The 24,617-nt window shown below is 42.9% G+C and overlaps 2 long non-coding RNA genes across 3 annotated transcripts in view; one reads left to right on the top strand and one right to left on the bottom strand.

Moving 5' to 3' along the window:
* The window catches only part of LOC121075898, a 210,795-nt gene extending 190,016 nt beyond the window's left edge, over positions 1-20,779 (top strand). The window contains exons 16-18 of the long non-coding RNA XR_005823230.1: positions 5,572-5,701; positions 10,173-10,565; positions 16,898-20,779. This is a non-coding gene — a long non-coding RNA (uncharacterized LOC121075898). The remainder of the gene's footprint in view (positions 1-5,571; positions 5,702-10,172; positions 10,566-16,897) is intronic.
* Positions 2,165-24,617, bottom strand: part of LOC121075899 — a 97,414-nt gene continuing 74,961 nt past the window's right edge. For both annotated transcript variants that reach the window (XR_005823233.1, XR_005823234.1), the window contains 2 exons: positions 5,341-6,388; positions 2,165-5,142 (listed from right to left, as the gene is read on the bottom strand). This is a non-coding gene — a long non-coding RNA (uncharacterized LOC121075899). The remainder of the gene's footprint in view (positions 5,143-5,340; positions 6,389-24,617) is intronic.

Raw genomic sequence — 24,617 nt, 5'->3', positions numbered from 1 at the left:
AGCTTCTTGGGCTAAAAACTTCCCTTTCGCTAACAGTCACTTGCACTGTTCATTATTCTGTGCTAGACTCTTCCCTCCCCTGATTGCATGTTATCACCTTCAATAGAACAGCTGTGTCATTGCTAAAGGGTGTTAATCTTCCCCTATCTAACACCTTATTGACAGCCAGAGTCAGGGAGGCCCCCCAGTCTTTTCTGACTTGGGTGACTTCTCAAAACATTCCTTTTTTAGCTTCCTTTTCATTTCCTACCAAAAAGCCTCCCGCCATAGTCTGACCTGCAGACATAGCCACAGCACAGCGCCGCGCACAATAGCAGCCTGGGCTGCTGCAGCAAGGTTTGAACATTTCTGCCTGTATCAGTCCTAGCGATTATAACCAGGAGAATATTCCCTAACAATGTCAAGGGACAATAAGCCACAGCTAATCAATGAGCACAATACCTACGGCACACCAGAGCCCAGAATAGAAACTGCTCCGGCAGGTGGGACAGCTGGCTTGAATTTTTATTTAGTGGTTGTGAAAGGCACTGTGGCTTTCAGCAAGACAAGAGCAGCGCTGACAGTGACAGATCCCCCATTACATTGTGCCACTGAACAGAACGAGCCACTTCAGCAGATACAGTTCATTTTTCCTGAGAGTTTTGTAATGGGTTGGAATTAGTCTAGAATTTCATTTGTTTGAATTCCCATTACCTACAAGCATTCTGGACTGTCCTTTAGCTTTGGAGGTCACCTTGACTTTCTGGACGCCTGGAGAGTTGCTCTGACTCTAGAAAAATCCAGGGCAAATTTGTGTGCTGAGCTGATTGCCTGTACAGTCTGCCTTAAAACAGCCAGCAGAGCAGTCAGTGCCCTGCTCAGGATTTCTATCATCCCTCACCAATGCTGGGTCCCAAGCGATATATTCCAGACACAACCTGTTGTGCAATGGGAGAGCTATAGGAAGCACCCTTCCTTTTATTTTTTTTATCCTCCTCAGCTGCTAAATAAATGAAGATACTCAGATTTATCCTGCCTGTGTTCAAACACAGCCCCAAAATGCTGAAGTTGAGAACAAATTGCCTTTTCCTCTGAAGTCAGTGGAAAGAGACTAAAATTGCTGAGCCCACTTAAGGCTTGTGCCCCTTTGTAGAGGTCTCCACATGGGTGACACAGGAAACTTCGACGAGGGGTTCCTAATAGGAGGCAGTAAGCAGCTGATCAACAGCAGTTGTCCTGGCTTTCTCTTGCAGCCCCTATAGCAGAGTGGTGGCCATCAGAAGTTGGCTCTGAACAGCCCACTGCTGATACAACCTTAATTTCCCACCAAGTCTAAGCATTTCTGCAGTGAGAGGCATTTATCAGTGAACTGCTGAGCAGATCCAGATGGATACGGTTCTCTTTTTGTTTGGAATGGAAGGTAGGTCTAGAAAAAGGGGACAGATGGGGTCATAAAAGAAATGTAACATTTATTTTATAAGGCTATCTACTGGTCCTACTTCTCCGGTACTTAAAAAGGCAGGTGAGTGCACCTGAGAACTGAGTGCAGGAGATTTTGCAGGACTGGAACTGACCATCTAATTTTACTCTCAGTCTAAGTGGAGTTCACTAATCGACTATGATTATTACATTTTTAGATCAGTCAAAACTGGGGCAATGCTAACAGGCAATCTGTGCCCAGAAAAGGTTTACCTAACAGCCAGTGTCCAACCAAGTACTCACTTGATGACGTTACTTCCTAAGTTGAAGATAGATGTGCTGAGTATGGCTGTCAACCGCCTTCAGACTTGACTCTCACAAGTACTGCATTATCCCCCTTCCGACACACCTTCTGTAGGGCTGCAATTCCAAATACCCTGCTGCTTCTCCAGAGCCATCAGTGGATTTCTTCTGGGCATGAACCGGGCCAATGACATTTTCGGATAGGCTTGGCCAGATGTAGTCATTAGAAGAACTAGGCCAACGCAGTGTGTTGTTAATGAAAGAAACACAGACCACCAGGGGAAAATATGAACATCAGGTTAGTTGGCCACCAGCTGACTCCTTATCAATAAGTGATGGAGCAGAAGGCAGAGCTGTACTACACATGCTGAGAGGCCACTGTCACACGGACAGACAGTGCACTTGGGATAAAACTCTAGAGCCATGTGAAAGCAGAACATGCCTGACACCCCCTGTTTTTTTTTTCTTCAGTTCTGCTTTCCCCATTACACAAAACTAACCTGCTTGGAAAAACAGGCTTAGCTGAGTCCCACCCTGGTGAGCCCCGGGCCCTGGGAGGTGGCGCTGGCTGGCCAGAGCAGCAGCAGGAGCAGGGCTTTCATGAAGTCCTAACTTGCTGGCCGGGTGTGCGTGCCCTGCGTTAGGTTGATATGATCACAAATTACAAATGATTCTGTTTCCCATCTCATAAGAATGAAACCCACCAAAAACTGGCTGAATATTTGATCTAACATAAAATGAAAGAAAAATACACCCAGCCTAGTAATAAGCATGCTTTGGGAAGTCTGCTTTGTTCACTCTGACCAAACTCCATGCCCAGAGCCCACAGCTGGACAGCCAAGAGAAGTCTGACTGTTATTGAAAAGCTTGGTAAGGTCACAGTGGCCTGAACCTCTAGGGTCTGAATTAATCTCCTTGGTGAAGCAGCGTGCTCACACTCAGCCGCATGTGCTCGCAGGTACATTCGTGTAGAGCAATGCCATCCAGTGGTTGCTCAGATTCATCACAAAGCCAACGGCTCGTTCCTCAGGGACACTGCATGAGCTGAAATGTTGCTGCTCTTGTTCCTAGCTACGGTATTCCTTGGGTATTAAAAGACTGTGAAAGTGGCCAGCTTGATTGCTTCCAGCTTGTCCTTTGGCATGTAAAACTGAGGTATGTTTTAAATAGCAGTCACTTGAAAATGTTTAATGGATGTTTCAGGGGAAATAATGTTTTATATATGCAGCCCAAATACACAGTTAGCATCAGGCCTGGATTTTGGAGTGAGGAGTGGCTGCGTGCAGTCATGTGGCAAATTGTGCTGAATGCTGAGACAAAAACACAGTCTCCGAATGAAACTTTCTTGCTGGCCAAGGAGGTTGCTCAGTGGGACATTTTTGCTTGAGGATGATGCCCAGACGAAGGGATGGAGCAGGGCTGAGCTAAGCTGAGCCTTTCTCCATCGGTGTCACATTTTGAAGAGCCCTGGTGCTGCTGGCTACCCAAGGAGGTAGAACCTGGGGGGCCTTAAATCTGCCTGGCTGCATCTCCCAAGGACACACCATGGCACAGGTCAACACCCCATAGGGGCTAAATTAAGATGTCAACAGTTTTGCCTGTTGCACTCCCCAGGCCAGACATAATTGCATAGACAAGGAGGATTTCTTATATCAAACGCTATGGCTGGGACTAGAGCAGCTGCTCAGCTCGCAGAGCATCGCCTGACCTGCTGGGCACAGCCCGTCCCCAGGGCGCTCAACAACAACTTTCCGAAGGCTGGAAAGGTGTGCTACAGGAGACAGGCAGGCCTGCTCTCACCGAGGGGCTCCTCTCGCAGCTGGGCGGCCGCACCCCATGGGTCTGACCCTCCTTTACGCTCGGGCCCCTTCGTGCTCCGCCAGGTGCCCACGTGCTGCCGCATTTCAGCGCTGTGCCGCTCCTGCTTTGCAGTACAAACGCCAATCAGGCACGGCAAAGCCCACCGGGTGCTGCTGACAACAGGTGTCTCATTAAACATCTCTCAACCTTACAGGCATTCGCATTGACAAGAACCAAACTCACACTCAATCACAGCTTAATCACAGCCAAACTCTATTAACAAGTCATACTAATTACCAACTTCTAACAATTTCTCAGGTTCAGAGGCAAAATATCCTTTCTTTATAGATGAAAACAGACTTGTGATACTCCAGCTCTGGCCATAATTAGGTCCTTTTAAACAAAACAAAACTAAAATAAAAATCCAGAAGGATCCCTTTGTGATAATGGTCCTGAAAGTACAGTTGTACAATGAGATGTTTGTTTGTTTTAATTTTGTATCTGCTATGTTGCCCACAAGGGTCCAATTAGCTTGTTACAGATGCTTGTATCAGTTTTATCCACTTGTCTTATTTTTTTTTTTAAGAGGGGTAACTTGTAGCACAGATTGCTGGCCTGCAGGCATCCAGAGATCAACAACCAGCTTTCTGTGATACCAAGCCCCCTGTGAAACAGGCAGTCCTTCCCCACAGCATTCGTAATGCAAAGGGTAAAAGGAACAAAGGGGAGGGAGGGGTCTGCATTGGATTTTGGATTGTTGTGGGATAATCTGGTGTGTCAAAAGTGGCCGAAAGATGGCAATTCTGCCATGGCTAAGAATGGCCATGAGAAACTTTGGTTGTTACACCTCAGAAATTAAAATGCACTTTTTATTTTTAATAGCATGAAGTGCTGCCTTGCAACAAAATAGACAGTTCTTAAAATGCAGCTTGGAATTGTACATGTCAGTATTTATTCTTGTCCCTTGGTATGTTTAGCACATGTGTAATTCTGTGTTAACCTGGATGCTTTTCTCCATTGTGTGGCTGTATTGAGTGCCTGAGTACTTGAGAACTCACTTGTGTAATCGATACGCTTACAAAAGGGTACATATAAATAACAGGAAGAATCTGACTTGAGCTGACAGTGGGGGTATTGCAGTGAGGGCTAATGCTTCATCCTTAACTCATGTTGCCGCTGGAGAGGAAAAAAAAACAACACAACACAACAGAGTGAAGGGCTAACATAAGATTTCCTAGCATTTTCTGAGCAGTGTTGTTCAAGGGAGAAATTCTCCTCCCAGTATCTGCTGTGCCAAATCCAGTAGCCAGTTGTCTACCTGTTCTTGGGTTTAGCTACTGTTTGCCTTTCCTCTCCTTAATTTTAAAAGCAAATTAACATTTGTCATGGAAGATTATAATGCCAGCTGAGCAGAGAATCACCAACTTGAGGCTTAGTATTAGCAATTATTTTTACCTTGGAGCAGGTAGTTTCATTTCTTCAGTGAGGTGATGCGGGATGAACACAGAATGCCTGAAGCTCCTGGGAAAAGGCTGCATGTCCCAGAGGTGGGTTGGCGCAATGTGGGATCCCAGTTCGGCTCACCCTGAGGGTCTCTACCTGATGTGGCAGCTCCATGGAGCCACAAGCATCCGAAAGCACCTGCAGAGAAGCAGAGTGGCATCAGGCTATGGAGCAGAAGACAGGAAATACACCCACATTTGCCCCCTCAGCACAGCCCCATGAGCTCTGTCCCTTGATTGCCTGTGGTGCCGAAGCACAGCTGTAACCCCGGGGGGATGAAGAGTAATGCAACGAGTAACATAAATGTAAGGGGGGAATTGGTTCAGAAATTGTTACCTGCCAAGAGCTGAACGGCTTGGGTTTAAGGTTCGGTGTTGAAGCCTTTGTTTTGTAAGTGAACAGCCCTCTCGTGCTGACACTGCTGCCCTGCTCCATCCCAGCGCTGAGTGCACAGGATGAGGTGAGCGCTCCAGAGGACGGAGCACAGGAGACCAGGGAGCGAAGCAGCCCATTGCATTTCCAGGTGCCAAGCATAATATAAAGCAAAGCTTTTTCTGCATTTTCCAGGCTGAAGATGGATCAGGCCAGCGTTTCCCTGCTCATCAGCCTCCTGCATGAGCTGGCAGAGGTTTCCCAAATGCGATTCAGCAAGGAGAGGTACCAGAGAGGGATGGGATACAGTTGAGTAACGCTGCAGGTGAGTAACAGGAAAATCCTGGTAAGGCTCCATGTGGGTGCTTCTTCTACCTGACGGCACAGTGAATCTTTCATCATTACTGCTGGTGCAGCAGCCCTGGTACTGCAAAAGTGTCACCTCTAATGAGGGCACTCGTGTTTCTATGACCCTGATTAGACCTGCTTGGAGTGGCCAGACTACTGATGACAAGTGGCATCTGTCATCTCAGTGTAGGTGAGTTTCTGAGGCTCTCGAACAGGGAGAAATAGTTTTTTTAAATTTGTCTGTTTGTTTATTTTTGGTGAAAATGCTTGTATTTGGTGTAAGGTTCAATCCAATGTCTGAGTAGCAGGAGGAAAAAAGAAAGGAAATATCCACAAGCATTGGAATAACCATGAGAACATACATGAAATGTTTCATCAGGGGAAAACAGGAGACTTTGCCTAGCTGTAGTCTCATTCCTTTTCATAAAAGGCTTCAGACCAGAGCACACCAGGCATTTTTACTTGCTTTTGCCGCAGTTTCAGCGTGGAAGTGGCTAGCAGGGTTGATGCAGACTCCGCAGTTTGGTTCTGATTCTGTGTTCTGGAGTGGCAGAGTGCAAACTCAGTCCGATGTCATCTGGCTCTTTGGGGAGTGCACACGACCTAGTTCTGAGCTTCTCTTTGGAGTAAGGATTTCTTTCTTCTTCATGGATTTTTAGTGTTCCTGAGGTAAAAAAAAAAAATAAGAAAGAAAAAATAAATCAGAACAATTGAAGCTGTACTGTTTAGTGGAACCATTGCTTCTGATCAGAAACTGAAATCCCACTTTGTGCTCTTCCAGTGTGGAAATCTGTCAGGTAAATAGAAATCACCTCGTAAAAGCCCCTAAACAGCTCTGTTTTATATTTTAATTGAGGAACAGAACATTTTAAGTACTTTTATTGGGTGGCGCCTGCTGAATGACAGATGTCCATGGCGGAGTAATGCTGAGCACACTTTCATAAAACAGGGCAATTCCTTGCTTAAAACATTTACAATTAAAGGCTTGATTGAATAACAATGAGTTCTGTGCATGGAGCTCATTTCTGCACTTGTTTGTGCACCTGAATCAGGCTGTGATCATTCGGTAGGTTGCATATGAGGTGCCAGTTGCTTTGTTCAATGACCAAATAGTGCTCACGGGCACAGCTGGAAATGTGCCTTTGATTTTTTCACCGGGATAGAGATAAGGTACACTGTGCTGTGCTGTTAGACTTGCTAACACCCTCGTTTCAGCTGGAAGGCTGTTTTTTGTTGTTATTTTTCTACTGCTTGTTAGTAACTTTCCCAATTTGTAAAGAGCCAGAGATTTAAAAATGAGCAGTAATCCTTAGCACCTGAGAAGGTCTTAACTAGTTTCTGCTTTATTTTTCTATCTGTCTCCTGTGACCCCTATTACTGTGATACCACCTCTCTTCGTGCACTGATCCTCACAATATCTGAGGAAAGCAGGCTAGCATTACTGTTACTTTATCCAGCCATACATGGGGAACTGAGGCATGGAGAGATCAGGGATTTGCCCAAAGATATTCTGTGAAAAGGCGTCCCAGTGCTCTCAACAGAAAACCAGTCTTTGGATGGTATTTAGAATTTTGCCTTGCAAATGTAGAAACAGGCTTAAAGAAAGCATGAAACAACCCGCAGCAAACGGGGTGGCAGGGCACAAACCACAAACTTTCACAACTTGTTGAAAAACACTGTGTCTAAACTGACATCAACACAAATTTGTGACAGCACAGAAAAATCCTAACAGGAGGCACCTGAACATGGGAAAAGCAGCCCCACTTTTCTTCAAAAAGATGACTCCACAAAGTAGCTCTCGCCACAGCATGCGGAACACGTGTCATGGGAACAGCAGAAGGCAAAATGTGTCACAGGAAAATCGTGCCACATTCAGCCCAGGAGGACACCGTGCAAACCGATGCAAAATTAAATGCAATTGATAAGGCAACACATATACCATTTATTTAATTTATTAAATATTTAATAAATTTATATTTAATTAATATAGTGCCTCAAAATTCTCTTGGTGTCCATCACAAGCTCTCTCTCTAGGGTCTTTCTCTGCTAAAGTAAAGAGCTAGACACATTTTCACAGAAAATCTTGGTGGGTCTGTCCAACAGCAGCCAGAAAAGCAAGATGGCTCTTCAGAGCTGGGCTTCTCGTGGGGGACAGTCCCAGTGTACCAGAATCGGGCCCCACGCTGGCTCCGCTGCCTTCCCTGTGGAGGCATTAGCCCCTCTGCTACTGACAGAACTAATAACTTTCTACTTTTACATGGCAAATCCACCTCTCTGGATTCTTGGATCGCTCCAACACGTATCTCCAGTGCCAGGAAACTCCTGGTGCCATTCCCAGCTGCTGGGGTGCGGGCCCCACAGCCTTGTGCCGGCTGCACTAAAGCACAGGCTGCCCCACTTCACCTGCAGAAGCAAACAGACATTTCCAGCTACTTCTAAACCCAGCACAGGGTGGAAAAACATAATTTTATAATTATATATAAATATATATATTATATATATATTATATATAATATAATATATAAAAATATAATAAAGGCTGTAATTCTTGAAAGAAAACAGGTGGCCTGATCCTGCACCCACAGTCGCGACTGAGCTCAGTGCAAGCAGTGGAGTTAGGCTGGAAACGTGCTGAGCGGGGTGCTGAGGACCCGGCTCACAGGCCTGCCTCTGAAAAGGGTCAAGACAATCTCACACAGGGCATAACTCTGTTAGGTTTGTTCTTGTCTTTTATATATATATATTTTAGAAAAAGGACAGCATTGGCTCTTTTCTGAAATGATATTCTGCTATGTATGAGAAATGAGGACATGCCAGTGTAAAGGGAAAGAGTGAATGCATCCACTACAAGCCTAAATAAATACCAAGCTCTGAAGATGCCTCACCCAATTTTGCTTTTTACATATATGTAAGGTGACTTCTACCAACAGAGTTTTATTTCACAAACCTCTCCCTTTCATTGTTACATTCACAGCTGCTACAGACTGAACAATAATTAATAATAATAAAAAATATTCATTATTCATAATAAAAAATATATTTATAGTAGCAAAGAGAGAATTTTTGAGCAGGATGTATACTGCTTGTAAAAGTTACCAGGTCTTTCTAAGCGTAGTCCCCACACGCCCTTTACTCTGCAGGATGTGCTCTTTCAGCCCTGGTGGTGGCTGAGAGGTGTCCTCTGCCATCCTAACACAACGGCCTCGGCTGGGCCATTGGCATTCCCCAGAGGTGCCCCACTGAGTGCGATGTGTTTTTTTGTGAAGATGCAGCCAGGGCTTGAGTCAAAGCACAGCAAAGTCGAAGTGAATCTTTCCAGGGAAGCTGGGATGTGAAATGCTCCTGGGTTTCTTTGACAACGACAAAATGAGTCCTTTTGCCGTATTCCCCAGGCGCTCTCCTAGACGTCTACCAGTTACACCCTTCCTTCCCGCCTGCAATTAGCACTTACAGTGTTGCAGAGGGAGATGAGATTCGCTCTCCGCCATTCTCCTTCAGAAATCTCTCACACCTTCCCCACTGGGTGGGAACATGCGCTGTGGGTTAGGAAATATCCTAGTAGTGGAATTACATTTGCAGCCGTCCTACCCCCCACCTCCTCTTTTCTTCTGTTGGACTCTGGTCCTCATCGTGGTATAGGAGCATGTGAAGACAGAAGTCCAGAAAGAGCATTTGGTTCAGCAAAGCCCCAAATCTCCCTGACTTTGTTCACTCCCTGGAATTACATATGCACAACCGGGGCCCTGTGTGTTTCATGCAGGGTAACTGGAGCTGGATAAGTGCCTGCAATTTCGGTGAAAGAGCGGGGCGAGGAGAGAGGTGGGAGTATACGATCGCTGACCTTAATTACAGGAGATAAAAATGTTGAAACGTAATTCCTACAAAAACCAAGGAAGGCCTTTATCGTCAAGTGTTTCCACATGGATGCCCCTGAGAAGAGGTCAAGTGTTTTCTATATACTTTAAGTAAACAGCAGACTGTGAGTTCGCAGTCTGGACTGGATTTGAGCAGCCTCTGTATTCTGCAGCATCATAATTGAGTCTTATGTACTTAAGATTTGATATCCACCAACATTATTACTTGAGATTTGCCAGGAAATACATTAGCGATTAAGAGTTATACAGTTTGCTAGTAAAGCTATGCCTAATGTCATATATGACTAACCTCAGGCTAGAACTGTCTTGGGCTCCCACTCTAATAGAGGAGCAAGGATGGTTTCCCTTAAGAGTCACTGCTGTTGGTGGCTTTCTGATAAAGACGTCTCCTCGCTTCTTCATCATCATGTAAAAAATGCACATGACCTCCACAATTAAATTTGCTAAATGAGAAGCGGGTTATCTGTCAGGGACAGAGTGCTCCAAATACGGTAGCGCATTTACATGCTGCTGTGAAGCACATCAAGCCAAGTTAAAATGTTAGGAATAAAATTCTTCTGTTCATCTTTGCAGCTATCCAGGCTGAAGGTTAAGAAGACTGAAAGTGGTGGATTTGTATCAAAACCAGCTCAGTTTCCCTACCTGGCAGTGGGACAACAGTGAAATCAGAAATCACAGTCTTACTGTCTTCATATCTGCAGATGTAGCTCTACTGTCACTGCGAGCTGTTCCAGTGTTAGCAGGTGGCAGCATTCACCACAGGTGCTCCACATCTCCTCCATGCCCTAACCAGAAGACCTGTTTACAGACAGGGAAACGGAGCCAACGAGCGATGATCCAAGTGCCACAAACCAGTGGCAGGCCATCCAGAGCCCCCGATTAGACCCAGCAGACCTAGTAACTTCTGCAGCTATTACAAGCAGGAAGAAAGGGCAGGAGTGCTCTTAGGGGCCTAATTGGAAACAGGTGAGTCACTGGAAACCTTTCTGTCCCTTCAGCAGGCTGTACATGATGACTGCAAATAGTCGGGGCCCAACTTCTCTAGGGTGTATTGCTGCGAGGAAGGAATGAGGCATGAAACTCAGGAATCAAAAATCCTTCTTTCCCCGTCTGCATCTGCCTGAGAAACAGAAAAAGAAAGGGCAGCTGGTCTGTGAATGCTTTCTTGCTAGAACTGCGGATTTGAAATCTCTGTCCTTGATTAAAGAGGAGAATGCAATTGCACATGCCATTAATTATTACTGATAAACCAAAGTAGTGGAGTCAAATAAAAACATCCTGCCCTATGATCAGATTCTGGCCAAGAGAAAGACCCAGGAGCCTCCAGCTTCTTAGCATTTCCCTTTTTTTGTGAAATATGTGTCTGAATCGCTAGGTCTCCAAACCTTGCATGTACTTAGAGTACATGATGTCTATAGGTGCAGATCAAGAGAGATGAACTTTAGCTACACAGACAGCAAAAAGCAGCTTACAGTTCCTTTAACATGTGACCAGTCCCAATTATGGCTTCTTCCACATGACATCAGTATGCAATGGAGGATCTCACTTTTTTTTTCTTGCCAGAGGCAAATGAATACATTATCCAGCAGTGAGGCGTGGGGCAAGCGGATGCGTAACTCTGGGGTGATTTGGATTCCGCGCTCGCGCGGGGGTGTGAGCCAACCTCAGAAGTCATTTTCACTGATGCTGACACATAAGGCATCCCTCAGAGACCTGTCTATCAAACTGCAACATGCTATGCAGAAAAATTAGATTACTCATGCTACAATAAAGAAGGGAAGATGACAATGATGAAAAAAAAGGACTTCAAAATATAACAGCTATTTATGAAATGAATAAAAATCCTAACAATGGGAAAGTATCCTAGAGACTTTTTATTTATTTATTTTAGCTCTCACAAACCATTTCAAGGAGAGCTGGTTGGAAAGACCCTATTAATTCAGACACTGCCTCTGGAAAAAACACCACTTCATCATGATTGTCACATTACTGTACTTGTGAAATATCATCTTAAATACTCATTATGATTTTGCTGCTGGTCTTGCTGCAGTCAGTAGCAGGGTTTCCTTTGGCTTTGGTAAGTGGAGGATCAGGCCCTCTTCCTCTCTCTCTCTCCGTCTGAATTGCAAATGGATTGTTCACGTGTCAGCTCAGTAACTAGGCAAAGTTCACCGTGCTCAGTTCAAAGCATGCAAGATGAAGCTCAGGGCATTTCACTCACAGTATTTGCAGAGTTCCTCGGGTCTACAAAAGTGTTAAAGTGGTTTAATACAAAATCCATAAGACAAACATTATGCAGCTATGTGTGAACCCCTGTCCAATAAAATCTATTTCTTTGGGAAAAAAATACAAAGTAGTAAAACATACTTAGTAAAGAAAAGAAAAGGCTATGTGAAGCTTAGTAAAATCCCATAAAACAGAATGCCGAACAGCTTCAGGAAGGGAGATTTAAAATAAATCTGCAGAAGAACATGCACACACACACACACACACATAGAGCCCATAGCTGGAAATGGATCTGGACAAGTGCCGAGGTTAGAACATCTCAGACAGCACTGTGGGACTGGTTTTACAATATCAGATAATGAAAGGTTTGGCTGAATGCTGTTTTTTCTTCTCTAGTAATAACGAACCTATGCTGAGGCTTCTGTGGTATTCCTTGAGTTATTCCCCAGGAATGCTATTTGGGAAAGCTAACAGATTTTAAACTCCACCTGCCCTGACTCATCTATTAGCCGCACCACTCTCAGCTGCATATTCTGTTTTACTTATTGTTTCTGAAGGAGCCAGTTGTTGTATGTTGGTTTGATTTGTGAAGCAGTTCCAGTCCGTTTCCCATGGGGTTTACTTTCCTGTCTTGATTGTCTCCTCCAAATATTTCTTCCCAAAGATAAGTTTTGGTTCCTATCCAAACCAGAAGAGGAGTACCATAAGCTCTTCTGTGGTCCTCCATCTTGTGCAGCCTCATTCTCCCAGCATGTGACAGTGCTATGCCAAGTGGTGTGTATCAACCAGACTGCAGGCTTTATGCCTGCCTAGGAGTTTTGGAGGTTTCGTTTTTTTTTTGGCTATGGCTGCTTAATAGAGACACGCGATTTCAACATGACCACACATAGTGTAAGTATGCAGAAATATAGGTCTCTTTAAAATTGTCAGGAGCAAATATGATCAGATCTGGTTCTTGATCTCATTACTGTCTGAAAGATTTGGCTGGCATTTTTAAATGCCATGATTTATGTTCTTCACCTTAACACGGCCCTTGGTAGTGTAAACCCAGTAACTCTATTATTCTCCAGGGCAACTTCTAAGAATCTGATTGGAGAATTTTCACAACACTGTGTCTGTAAGAAAATATTAACATGGATTAAGACAAGTTGATAGATATTAAACCAGGCTATAGAATGAGAACCAGTGAGAATAAATCAAATAACTTTGCCTAACTACAGAAAGTATTTGTAAAGCCCTGTAAGGTTTCCATTTCCTAAAGCCACCTGCCATCTCAAATGCCCCTAATCAGTCACAGATGTTGGATACCAACCTGCTAACCCTATGGCTTTGAGAGAAAATATTGCACTTTGTAAACTCATTCTTGGGTATTTCCTTAATTTTTCTTAAACTAAACTTTCATCCCTTATTTTCCACTTAAATGTAATGAGTTACATCAACTTTGACATTTTGCCCTGCTTACTCTTACAGTTATGTTTAGCTACCTCTCGAAGACCTTAGCTTCTTTTTTCTTTTTTTTTAATCATTACGGTACGTTTTTACTCCACATCTCATGATCGCCTTCCTGGCACTGGGGAATCCAACAACATGCAGAGTTTAGACTTTTTCTGTAATCAATTCCCAACAGAACAGTGCATGTTCTTCTGTTCTTAACTGATTTTTATCTCCATGACGAAGATATATCAAGTACGGAGCTTTTCTGAAGTAATTTGGAAACAACAACAAAAAAGTATCAAGAATGAAATAAAAATTCCACTCCTTAAGAAACAAGAGACATTTTAGGAGCCTCATCCAGCTGCCACTGGAATCAAAAGCAAGAATTTCACAGATGAGGGAAGGTACCAAAACGGGTCATGCTGCCAAAGACCGTGAGCTGCTGTTAGGATACACTGGTACTGAAGCATGACGGTGGGTTTGGCTTTGCTCTGGAAGGAGGCATTATTCCACTTTAGCTTGTGAAGACAGAATGGGAGTGAGAGTTGTAATGGAGGTAGGAAGCAGACTGGATTTTATTAGTCTTCCATCATCTTTAAGAGATCTCTAACCAGATCAGGTTTCAACCTCTCCCTCCACTCTTGTGTCAACCTTTGGTTCTGTTTTTGCTGGAGGATAAGTTTCATTATATTAATAAGCAGCACAAGTGGTTCCAATTGTGGAAGAACCACTCTGAGCTGTCAGAAATGATCAGAGGAGAAGTTTCAACCTTTCCATGATCACAGCCTCTTCTTCTGGTGCCTCAACTCAGCACCTCCCCGGTGCACTTCACATTGCTCAGCAACCATGACAATAATAAAAGGTACATTTACATTTCAGTGAGTGTAGATTATTTTAAGAAACTTTATTCTCTAATCGTAGTAGTACAGCAATGCTCATAAACCAGATGCTAATGGGAATAATTCGGCTAACATCCAATCTACTGGCTGGAAGACTAGATCTAGGCACGTACTTGGATGAAACTATTCATCTTCAACCTTCTACTGCAGTCACATTTCAAACACAAACATCTGTAATCATGCCACTGAGTTTGCATTTCTTATTACTAATACAGAGGTGATGAGAAAAACTCACAAAAAATACCCCAAAAGCTGAAACTGTTTGAACTGTATCGTGAAGTGATCCCTTACTGCTTACCAGCAATAATGCTCAGCATTTGTCTACCTCACATCTCAAGGAATGCATTTTAGTTAGACAAAGTAAAGAATCCCTATGTGGGTGAAAATACTACCAGATTAACCTTGGAGATAGGAAAGTGAAGCTCAGGAAGTATTAAATTCATCGGAGTTCAACAATCTGGCCTGTAGAGAGGAGCCGGTCTGACTCACAGCCCTGTGCTCTGACCTCTAGGGCTATCCAGGCCTCGGGTTAATGGGAAGACAGACACCCGTGAGACACGCAGTCCTCGTGGTGTGCCTGCTGAAGCTGTTCGGGCTCTGGGCAGGAGCACGTGCCCAGCGGCATCCCCCAGGCTGCAGGGCTGGGGACTGGGTTCACGGATCCACCAGGAAATGACAGAGCCACGCTTCTCCTCAACAGGTTCCTCCACTGCCCTGGGAGGAACTGAGTGAAGTTTAGTTTTCAAATTAGACTCACCTGGGACTAGTCACTGAAATGTCATCCATGAGATGGAACAAAAAAAGAGGGGAGAAATGTAAAAGGGAATCTTTGTAGCCAGGACTACCTGACTCTCCCACAGTAGGAGACACGGGAATACCGTTTCATGTCATGGAGATGTAGTTAAAATGCAGACTGCATATCCTTGTTCTCAGAATTTGAGAGGTGTGGTTTATGCATGTGGACAAGCCATCGTTCCTCCCTTTGATCTATCACTTGATGTACAGAAAGGCTTTTATGTGCTAGTCCCATATAATGGATAATTTAGTCTGAAACCATTATGAAAAGTATTACACTTTGGGTACATATGCTTCAATTATTCTTGAAAGTACATGAAAATATTTTATGACATTCACATATATTTCAAGGTAAGAAAAAAAAAAAACACAACAAACCCAAACCAGAATTTTTGTTTACCATCCAAACAAATTTGTTCTCCCAAGGCAAGTTTATATGTATTTTAAAAGAATTCTGCCATTTTATGAAATATATTTTAAGGCAGAATGTAAGCAGTATTTTTGAATGTTAAATAGGAAAAATGTTAAAGTCATCATTCATTAAAACTACTAGTGGTACGTATTGCTCTTTAGCTGTGTATTTTTATTCTGTTTATGAATAAAACTACTTAACATAAAAAGTAATAAATACAAATTTAAACTCTCCTTGTTGAAGTACACTTATAGCTGAACTTTCAAATTAATCCCACCACCCTTTTACAAATAGAATTGGCCAGAGGGAGTCCTGACAGAGTTTTCCATAAAACCACCTAAGACATGCCACCAGTGCGCAGGGCTGCAGTATCCCCCTTTTCCCACATGAACAGGAGGGCATCTGGGAAGTTTAATTTTTGCAGGAGGACTGTCTCCTTGTTTGTTTTCTTCCACAAACATGCTTCAAATGACAGATCTAGGAGATGGCGACAGCTGGACACCAGTCAGAGGCTAATGCTGACAGCAGTGTCATGGCTGTGCTCATGCAGGTCACTGCGCCTTGTGCCTCAGTTTCCCTATCGCTAAATTCAGCATCTTCATATCAGATACTGTTTTTTCAACATGGGAAATTATCTTAGTGTTTAATTTTATATCTATTTTCTTCCACTGAGTATAAGGATAATAGCTGTGGCCTTCACATAGTTAAAAGATGGGATCAACCCCATTTCATGGCAGACAGTGTTGGTGGGAGATACCGCCCTGTAACACCTATGAACTGATCCTCTATATGTGAGGCTGTTGGCATTGCTAATTCAAATAGTTCAACTAGAGGGGAAAAAGGTGTATAGCTTGGAGGTATTTTGAGCTTCACAGACAGCAGGGGACACTCTAAAGAGATGTCCTGCTAGCCACTCCATCCCTGCTCTCAGGACTGTGTAGTCCACACTGGTCCACTCGCACATCACCCTTCTGCAGGTGGTGGGACCGTGGCACCCTCACGGCTATGACCAGCGACTCCCTGAGCTCTGTGGGTAGAAAACGCATCCGCAGCTCCTGGTTTCCAAACCTTGAGCCCTGGTGGGGACTGGACGAGCTGAACGGGTCTGTCCTCACTAGCCACCCTCACCCACCTTACAGCCAAAAACCACACGAGGAGCAGCAGTTGGTCACACAGTGCAGTTCAGTGCAAGCTACTAGCCCCCAGTGTTTCCTGTGTTTCCCGAGGCCTGACTTTACTCATGCACTGCTCTGCACAAGCCCTTTCCCACACGACATCTGAACTGAGCCTCAGCAGCAGTGCCCGGGCTCTGATCGCTGACCCAGCCTTTGCTGCAACCCCTCTGCCGAACTAACCCGAGATGAAAGACATCAAATGACAGGATACAGAGTGCTGAGAGCTGGCAGCAGAGGTTTCTTCTGCAGACATCTTGCTGGTTGTTTTAAGGTCTTCTGCCTCTAAGTGGCACCATGCTGAGTGATTGAACACTTGCTAGAATCTGTTCTACCTTTTATTGTAATGATTTCTTACAGAGCTCCCAGTTTCCAAACTCTGAACTTTCACGAGTACTGCCTGGATGTCAGAGCCCTTTCGTCAGAAACACCAGAGCCTTCTGGAGTGATGGTCCCACTACTACAAAATCCCTTTGGAAAGCTACAACAATTAAACCATCACTGGGTAAGACTGAAGCTTAGTTTTCAGAGAAGGCTATCACATCCCCAGGATCTGTAATGAGAGGTATTCAGAATACAGCCAGGCAAAGCTTTCTCTGGTGTAAATTGCCAGAGGGTTACACTGAATCATAGCCATGCACGATCTGGTTTATGGATTTGTATTTGCTTAAAATAATTAGGCTCAAATGGTCTTATATGCAACTTCTGTTCAGAAAGCAGGAAAAAGCTTGGGATGGGGACAGAGGGTGCCCCAGAATGGATGGGTCCAACCTATGTACACAGACAGACAGACAGACAGACACACTTATTCTGAAAGTCCTGAAACTGCTTAAGCAAACTGTACGCCTCCAACTCGCCGTCCGGTACAAGAACTGTTGTACTTCTTAAAACAGAAGGAAGTAATCTCCCCTTAGTGCCTTAATGGGCTCATAATGCTGTAACACTCAGATATTCAACCAGCTACTATGAAATCTGACTTCAGTACTTAGAGACCTTCACACATTTTGCAGAGTTCAGGCCTGTTTGCTCTACTTGAAAATACAGTAAGGTGTTCCTGTCCCTCCATAATAAAGCAAAACCCACACTTCAGATTCCTACAGCTCAGAACAACAAACCAGCCATGTAGCTCAGGAAAATTATTGATACTTTGAGAGGGCTACAGCAATGCACACCAAGAGGAAAGTTTTTCTGTACTTGAGGGAAGGCTGTCAGAACAGTAATATAGTAGAGTGAGCTGTGAAGAGTGGGAGATTTATGTGCCAATTCTGTGTATGATTTATTTAGATGAATCGTTTTTTATCAATATGTAAAAATCCAATAAATATAACTCCCTATACAAAGGGTTGCTCCAGTCCCAATGTTTCAGTGGACAGTTTTGGCAGAAAGTCAGGATGTGCATTAAAAACACACTTTTTGAGAAGTCTAATAAATAAAAGCTCTGAAATATGGTTTCCTACTGAGAAAGGCATTTTAAATCATTTTGATAAAGAACCTAAATTAGGCCTTAAAAGGAGGGGGAAGCTAGGTCCCTGTAACTAATTATTTATAGGTATTTTGAATATAAAAGTCCAAGAAAGCTGGCCTCCATCCCCCATTCTCTGCCACAATAAAGGGGAAAGAAAAAGCCATTCCCCTTCCCCCACCACTACCAAATTTAAAGTCCAAAGTGTTAGAAAGGGGAGGAGGAAAACAGAATGAAAATGGGGAACAGGCACCTGAAGAAAACAAGGAGCTTCAGAAGTCCTGAAAAAAAATCTGCACGTTTTGTACCAAAACAAACGATACCAGTAGGGGACGGGCCTTCAGTTCTCCTCTGCATTACTCAGGAGAAGTGGGCCATTACCCACTCCAGTCCCCTGAAGAGGGAATACACTGGTATTTGTTAAGCACCAGAGGGAATGGCTTTAGAAGCGAATAAACATCTGAATAGCCCTAGTCCTTCTGAAAGTCAAAGCAATTCAGAGCCTGCACAGAAGCTGAAACTGCTGGGGACTTGGGCTTCTAAGTCACTTAGGTGCTTCTGAGTATGTTGGCCTGAGAGCGCAGCTGACATTCTGCATGTGTACAGCCACTCACAGGCCCTGCCTTGGAGGATTTACGGATTGGAGACCTGAAACCCCTCGTGGCAGAACCAGTGGGGCTGAAGAAGTGCTGATGTGTTGGTGCAGGGGGTCTGTGGCTCCGCAGCAGTAACTGGCAGCACTCCGAACTGGATCTCAAGCCAAGGCCAGCGACTCAGGCCCAGCTCACAGGCACACAGCTCTGTGTGGAAAGGCTGAGGAATGAGAGACCAATGCGTGAAAGCACAGTGTGTTAGAGATTTCTGCCACAGTGGTTGTGCCTGTCAGGCGTCCTACCGAGGTTACTGAGTTACTAATCTAAAAGACATCTAGAATTTCCCTTGCTGCTCTCAGCAGATTGCTTCACCTCGTACTCCTTTCTGCCGCCATGCGTGGTCGTCTCTCAGGTCTCTGCACAAGGGCCATTCACTCTGCTCCAACAGGAGTGCTTCCCTCTGAGTTCAGGTTCATCCCTCTTCTTAAATCTGACCTTCAGACTGTCTTTTTCATTGCAGGGCTTAGTAAGGTTTACTACAACACGGGCCAGCGCTGCCCTTGCTGAAGCAGGAGGTTGCTAACAGGTGGCACTTAGCGCTACACAAGGAAAATACAGGCCTCAACTTGCAGATAAACCCTTAAAGGTCAAAAATAACAAAACAGCTCAGCCACGCAGCACTAGCGTCCAGTTTTTAGCTCCAAAGCTGACACAGAAATATGTGGCCAGGTTTTCGAAAGAACTCAACAGCTTGAGGGCTTTGTTGAACGTCTGCCTGCAAGCACATCAGTAGGAACTGCAGGGTTCAGTTCAGAAAATCTGGTCTGGGCTCGGGGTACTCAAAGAAACTGGCCAAGAGCTCCTCATCCTAAATGACCAAATGAGAAATAGCAACAGACAAGGTGACCTCACAAAAGTAGAAAGCGCTAGCTGCAATTAAAAACAACAAGATTGTGTCCTGAATTCACACTAGGCTTCAGTTTTCACCAACCCCCCAAAAATAAAAGTTCCTAGATGGTCTGAAAGTTCAAAAAAGTGGAAATTTGAATGTACATTGAAACTTAAGCATTAAAAAATTACAAAAACATTCATTTGTGTCATGAAAACTTAAACTCGGGCTTCTGACATTTTAAACTCAATAACCCAAACCATCAGCCATAATGATTTCTCCATCCAATTCAGCATTAATATTCAGACAAACGTCAGGGGCTGTCGCTTCCCATATCAAAGCAATCCACATTTGTTTGCATCCAGAACACCTAAGGATGTTGTGCTTCTGATGAACTAGCTGTAATTTTTAAGCTGAAATGAAAGAAAGGAAAGAGGTAGAAGATGACGCCTGAGTGTCTTTTGAAAAACATCAAAATGCATTTTCTTTTAAATCCCTGAAAAAAGGATCTGATTATTTAGGGATCCTTTCCTCTTCACTTCATTATCATTATGTCGTCAGTGCTGGGTTATCTAATTACTCAGCTAGAGCTGGAAACTTCATTTTCATGTAATAACGTGTAAGAGGACTACCCTGTGTAGCTTAGTAGTTAGTCCTTAAACAGCTGTAAAGAGCGGAGTCAGGAAGGCTGCAGCACAAGAGGAAATCCTCAGTAGAATTCAAGTGCTTTATGTCTGTCATAAACAGGCTTCCAGATCAAATTAAAGGAATTTCTTTTAACTGTATTCACAGTCTCCAAATACTCTACACAACAAGCTGCCTGAGATCTTAGTCATTCTAAGAAATGAATCATATTCCCCTTGTCATCTGGGTGTTCTCCGCTGACTGCTAATTCATTGTATATTGATTTTAAGACTCTGTTAACACATTATATTTTTGTGTTGAGCCAGGAAGGCTTTTCTTGCTGAAAAATCATGTCCCATCCTCATATCTCACAATATTCATTTTTTTTCCTTACCATTTATTTCGAATGATTGATCAACACAATTTAATCAGCTTTAAATGGTTCAATGAATTGTTCCACACTATTGTACCACCTACATTTTTCTACCAGTATTTAATACCACAACACTAAGTCTGCATGTTAGACTTGTGTGTTTGCCTATTAATGCAAAAATTCAGAAGACCAAATAATTGCCAGGCTAACACCCTGGGGTCTTGCAGAATTGTATCATTGCAGAGATTTTGGAAATCAACTGCTCAGAGAAATAACTTGTTATCTAAAAGGAGAAATTTAAAACAAAGATCGTTGAAATGATATGAGTATTTTTCGTCACTGATTTAAAACAGGTCAAGACTTTAAAGCATTCCTGTAAAAAATGTGCTATTACAGCTGGTGATTAAAATTTATAATGAATTAGATAATAAATATTTTGTTTGCTTCTTCTAAAACGTCATTAATGGTGAGGTCTCTCACTGGACTATTACAGAACTGCTGTTGGCAAAAATCTAAGTACAAAACACAAAGGCTTCATGTTTCAGATGCTTATAAAACTTAATTCCCCTGAATAACACTACTAATTTGGGTCGACTTGAATGTTTAAAGTTTGTACATAAATATTTTTAGCATGTAGCTAGACCACAACTTTGTTTTTATTAAAATGTTTCTAGCAGGCATAAGGTCTTTGCCACTTCAAAATAAAATAGTTTTGGTTAAACAGAAGTTATTTAAACATTCAATAGATTTGCCACTCTTTGTGAATGTTTCAATTCATACCAAATTTTTGAAAAACAGGGATCAAAAGTATTTAGTTTCATAAAAGTGGGTATAGAAACTTATTTTTCCACTCTATCCATACTCTATCGGATTATTCTGGAAACAGTATTTCGGTGTTTTTTCTGACTTGCAGACATTCAATGTATCAGGTGTTGGTTGCAAGTATCGTGCACGCAACTTATCAGTTTTGTTTCTGAAATATGCTATTCTCAGAGGAAATACATTCAAAAAAAAAAACAGAACAAAACTTTTTAAGCATAGATGAACATCATAAATACAAAGTTTTAAAGCAGCAAAAGAATTTGATAGTGGGAGCTGAAACTACTGATGAGTAAATTACTGAAACAAGCACCAAACTAAGACTAAAAGAACCACAGAAAAGATAAAGTAACTAGCACACAAATAAATGAGTAATTTGAATTTTAATATATAATAATTATAAACAGTGTATGTATATATATTAACATTAAGATTACTTATGGTTCAAAAACTCATGTTATATATATTTAACCTATTCTGGCATAGAAGAAATGACATATAATGTAAAAGTAGAACTTGTTATGTGTGGTACGAGACATTTAAAAAGCAGGTTTGAGTCGAGGTATGATTAAATGTCAAATATGTCTGGGACCTGAATGGAGCTGTACCAGACCTCTCACAGAATCATAGGTTTGGGGAGATTCTTTTTCATATCACAGGAGCCTACACGCTGGATGATATGTATATGAAGCATATAAAAGAAAAAAACAAACAAACAACCACACTTCATTCATAATTTAGCATTAATATGTAAAACCAAGAAATAGCCAACATGAAAACGGAGGAAGCTGAGAAAATAACTGTAGTTACATAGCCTACCTAATTTGGTTTTACCTGTCAATGTAAACGGTAGCACAAACCTACAATTAAGAGTAGTTTACTGAATAATTTTGGCTGAGAAATATGCTGGGGGGTAAGTCACCCTTACCATGTAGCTGTAGTTTATTAAACATTTTGTATCTGAGATGTGCGCTGAGTGGGGGATTAAATTAGAGACTGCTGCTAAGACTTACACTTCAGTCGCTGTAAGGTTCTGTCCACTCGACACACCTTACAAATAACAGACCGAATTCTGCTTTCAATTACTGGGGTGCAACTTTGACTGAAGTCAACAGATGTTGCACCTCAGTAACTGTTAGCAGGACTGGATACTGAATAAAAGGCTGGGAGAAAAATTCTCTGATGCCAACGTTTCTGATGGAAAACTGATTTTTCAAATAAATGAAAGTTTTGTGAAAAGCGTGTTTTACTGAAAAAAAAAACTATTTTTATCAATCACTTTTCTGTTCAAATCTTGAAACATTTCATTTTCATTGCTTTTTTAACGACAAGTCAGAATTATTTCGAGGAAATGTGTAATCATTTAACATGTTGCTGGAACAAAACTATCTATGGAGTGAAAAGATGACAACTTAGAGTAAAAAGAGAGGGAGATAAGGAAGGGAAACGAGAAGAGGGAAAGCTGGCATCCTTCAGAAAGCTCATTACAAATTCTCAGTTCAAAATTTTAATCCCTCTCAGTGAAACATGATCCAGGCATTCGCTGGTGGTGGGCTTGTTACGTGGTCTCCAACCAAACAGTGGCTGGCAGCAACACACTGCAGTCATATCTCAGAACTTGTTCACAGGACAAAGCACAAGAATGGGGCTCCAAAAACGGGGGGGAATTAAGCCTCCATAAATACAGCAATTTCCCAGGGTGTAAAGCCAAGCAGGGGTTTCAGGAAAAAGAACATGTGAAATCAGACAGGTGTCTGTCCCTGAGCAAAGCAGTCTGGAAGTGTTTAGTGCATGCCACAAGTGTTCGCAGTCCACTTCAGAGAGCTTGGGGAGAAGCAGGTACCACGAAAGGAAAAAAAAAGAAAAAGAGAAAAAGCAACTGCTTCGGTCACCACCCTACAGAACTTCCTTGAAGGTCAGCTTGGTGCCCTGGGCCATAAAGGAGAAATGTGAGTCCCACTATAAACTTCACTTTCATGGGAAGTCCTGAGAGTCCCATGAAGTCAACAGGACTATTTTGAGGACCAAGAATTGCTTCCATCAAATAAAAATTTCAGGGTTAGGCCATAAAGCATGCAAAATATATTGTATCATGAAACGTGAGTCAACGCCGCAATGATACAGACATTACTCATGTGTATGCTAGACATCTCTGCTACACGAACAAACCTGATCTATTCTTGGGGAAGATTATTGAAAACAGAACTCCTGTGGCGGGTAGTCGGGGCTGGGCTTTGACAGCTCGGATTCCTTTCCACCTAAGAGATCTGCAAAGTTATCTGGGGGAGCTGCTGTTCCTCTGGGGCCAGGCCCCCACGGGGAGTCCCACATGAGCAGCATGTAATGGTGGGATGCACTTCAGGTGCTGTGTGAGGAGGCCAAGGGCTCTTGACTGTGACAGAAGCCCTAGGAAGACGTGACAGAGCCCTAGGACTCTTGGCGTGCTGGGAAACTGTACCTTTAGGGACCTTCTAGCTAAGGCTGAGTGGTGAATCGAGAGCGTTACCTGGACAACTCCTTTTTGGTAGCTGCATTTGGAGATTTCTAGGAGAAAGGCACATATTTGTTAACTCCTGTCCTTCTCGTATCCAAAAGCCTGAGAGAACAGAGCGCTGATTTTTGAGGCATTGTGAAGTATGTGCAAAATCCGAGTCGCCACTGCACAAACCTCGCCTGCTATTTTAAGGCTGGCTACTGAAGCGAGTGTGGGTTAGACAGGCTGTGAAAGAGGGGGAGGAAGGGAAGGAAGAAGGCTGAATAGCAGTAGGAAACATGGCTAGAAAGGACTAACTATTTGCACAACTGATGGTTCTGAGCTGTTAGATTATGCTGACAGTATATTAATCATATGTTACAGCCATATGCACACATACTGATAAATTTATATTTGTCTGCCTGTAAATGAACGTTAGATGTAAATTATGGAAAATATTGACAATTTTACATCAGGTTAATAGGATAAATATTTTAAATATTTTAAATATATAAATATTTTTGCATTACACCATCAGATGAAATTACAAAAATATGTATGTGGGAGATGAGCTTATGGCCTACACCAGCTCTAAAGATTAGGCTTGAAATTCCAGATTGTCCACAGGCTCCAGGAACTTAGCAAAAGCTTCCAAAAGCATCCCAATGAGCTAAGAGGATAGTTCCTATGCCCTGCATTTTTAAAGTCACATAGGTTGCTGCACAATTTACTTGCTCTTGAAAGGCTTTCCCTTGGCCACTCTTGTTTTGTGTGTCTAAATCTGCTGCCCAGGTCTCTATATGTTTATACTGAGTTTAAGATCCCCACTTTTGCCTTGTTTTAGATG

Source organism: Cygnus olor, chromosome 11 (genome assembly GCF_009769625.2).
Source record: "Cygnus olor isolate bCygOlo1 chromosome 11, bCygOlo1.pri.v2, whole genome shotgun sequence".
Classification (NCBI taxonomy): Eukaryota; Metazoa; Chordata; class Aves; order Anseriformes; family Anatidae; genus Cygnus; species Cygnus olor.
The sequence above is the reverse complement of the archived record's forward strand: the minus strand, read 5'-3'. Positions and strand labels throughout refer to the sequence as shown.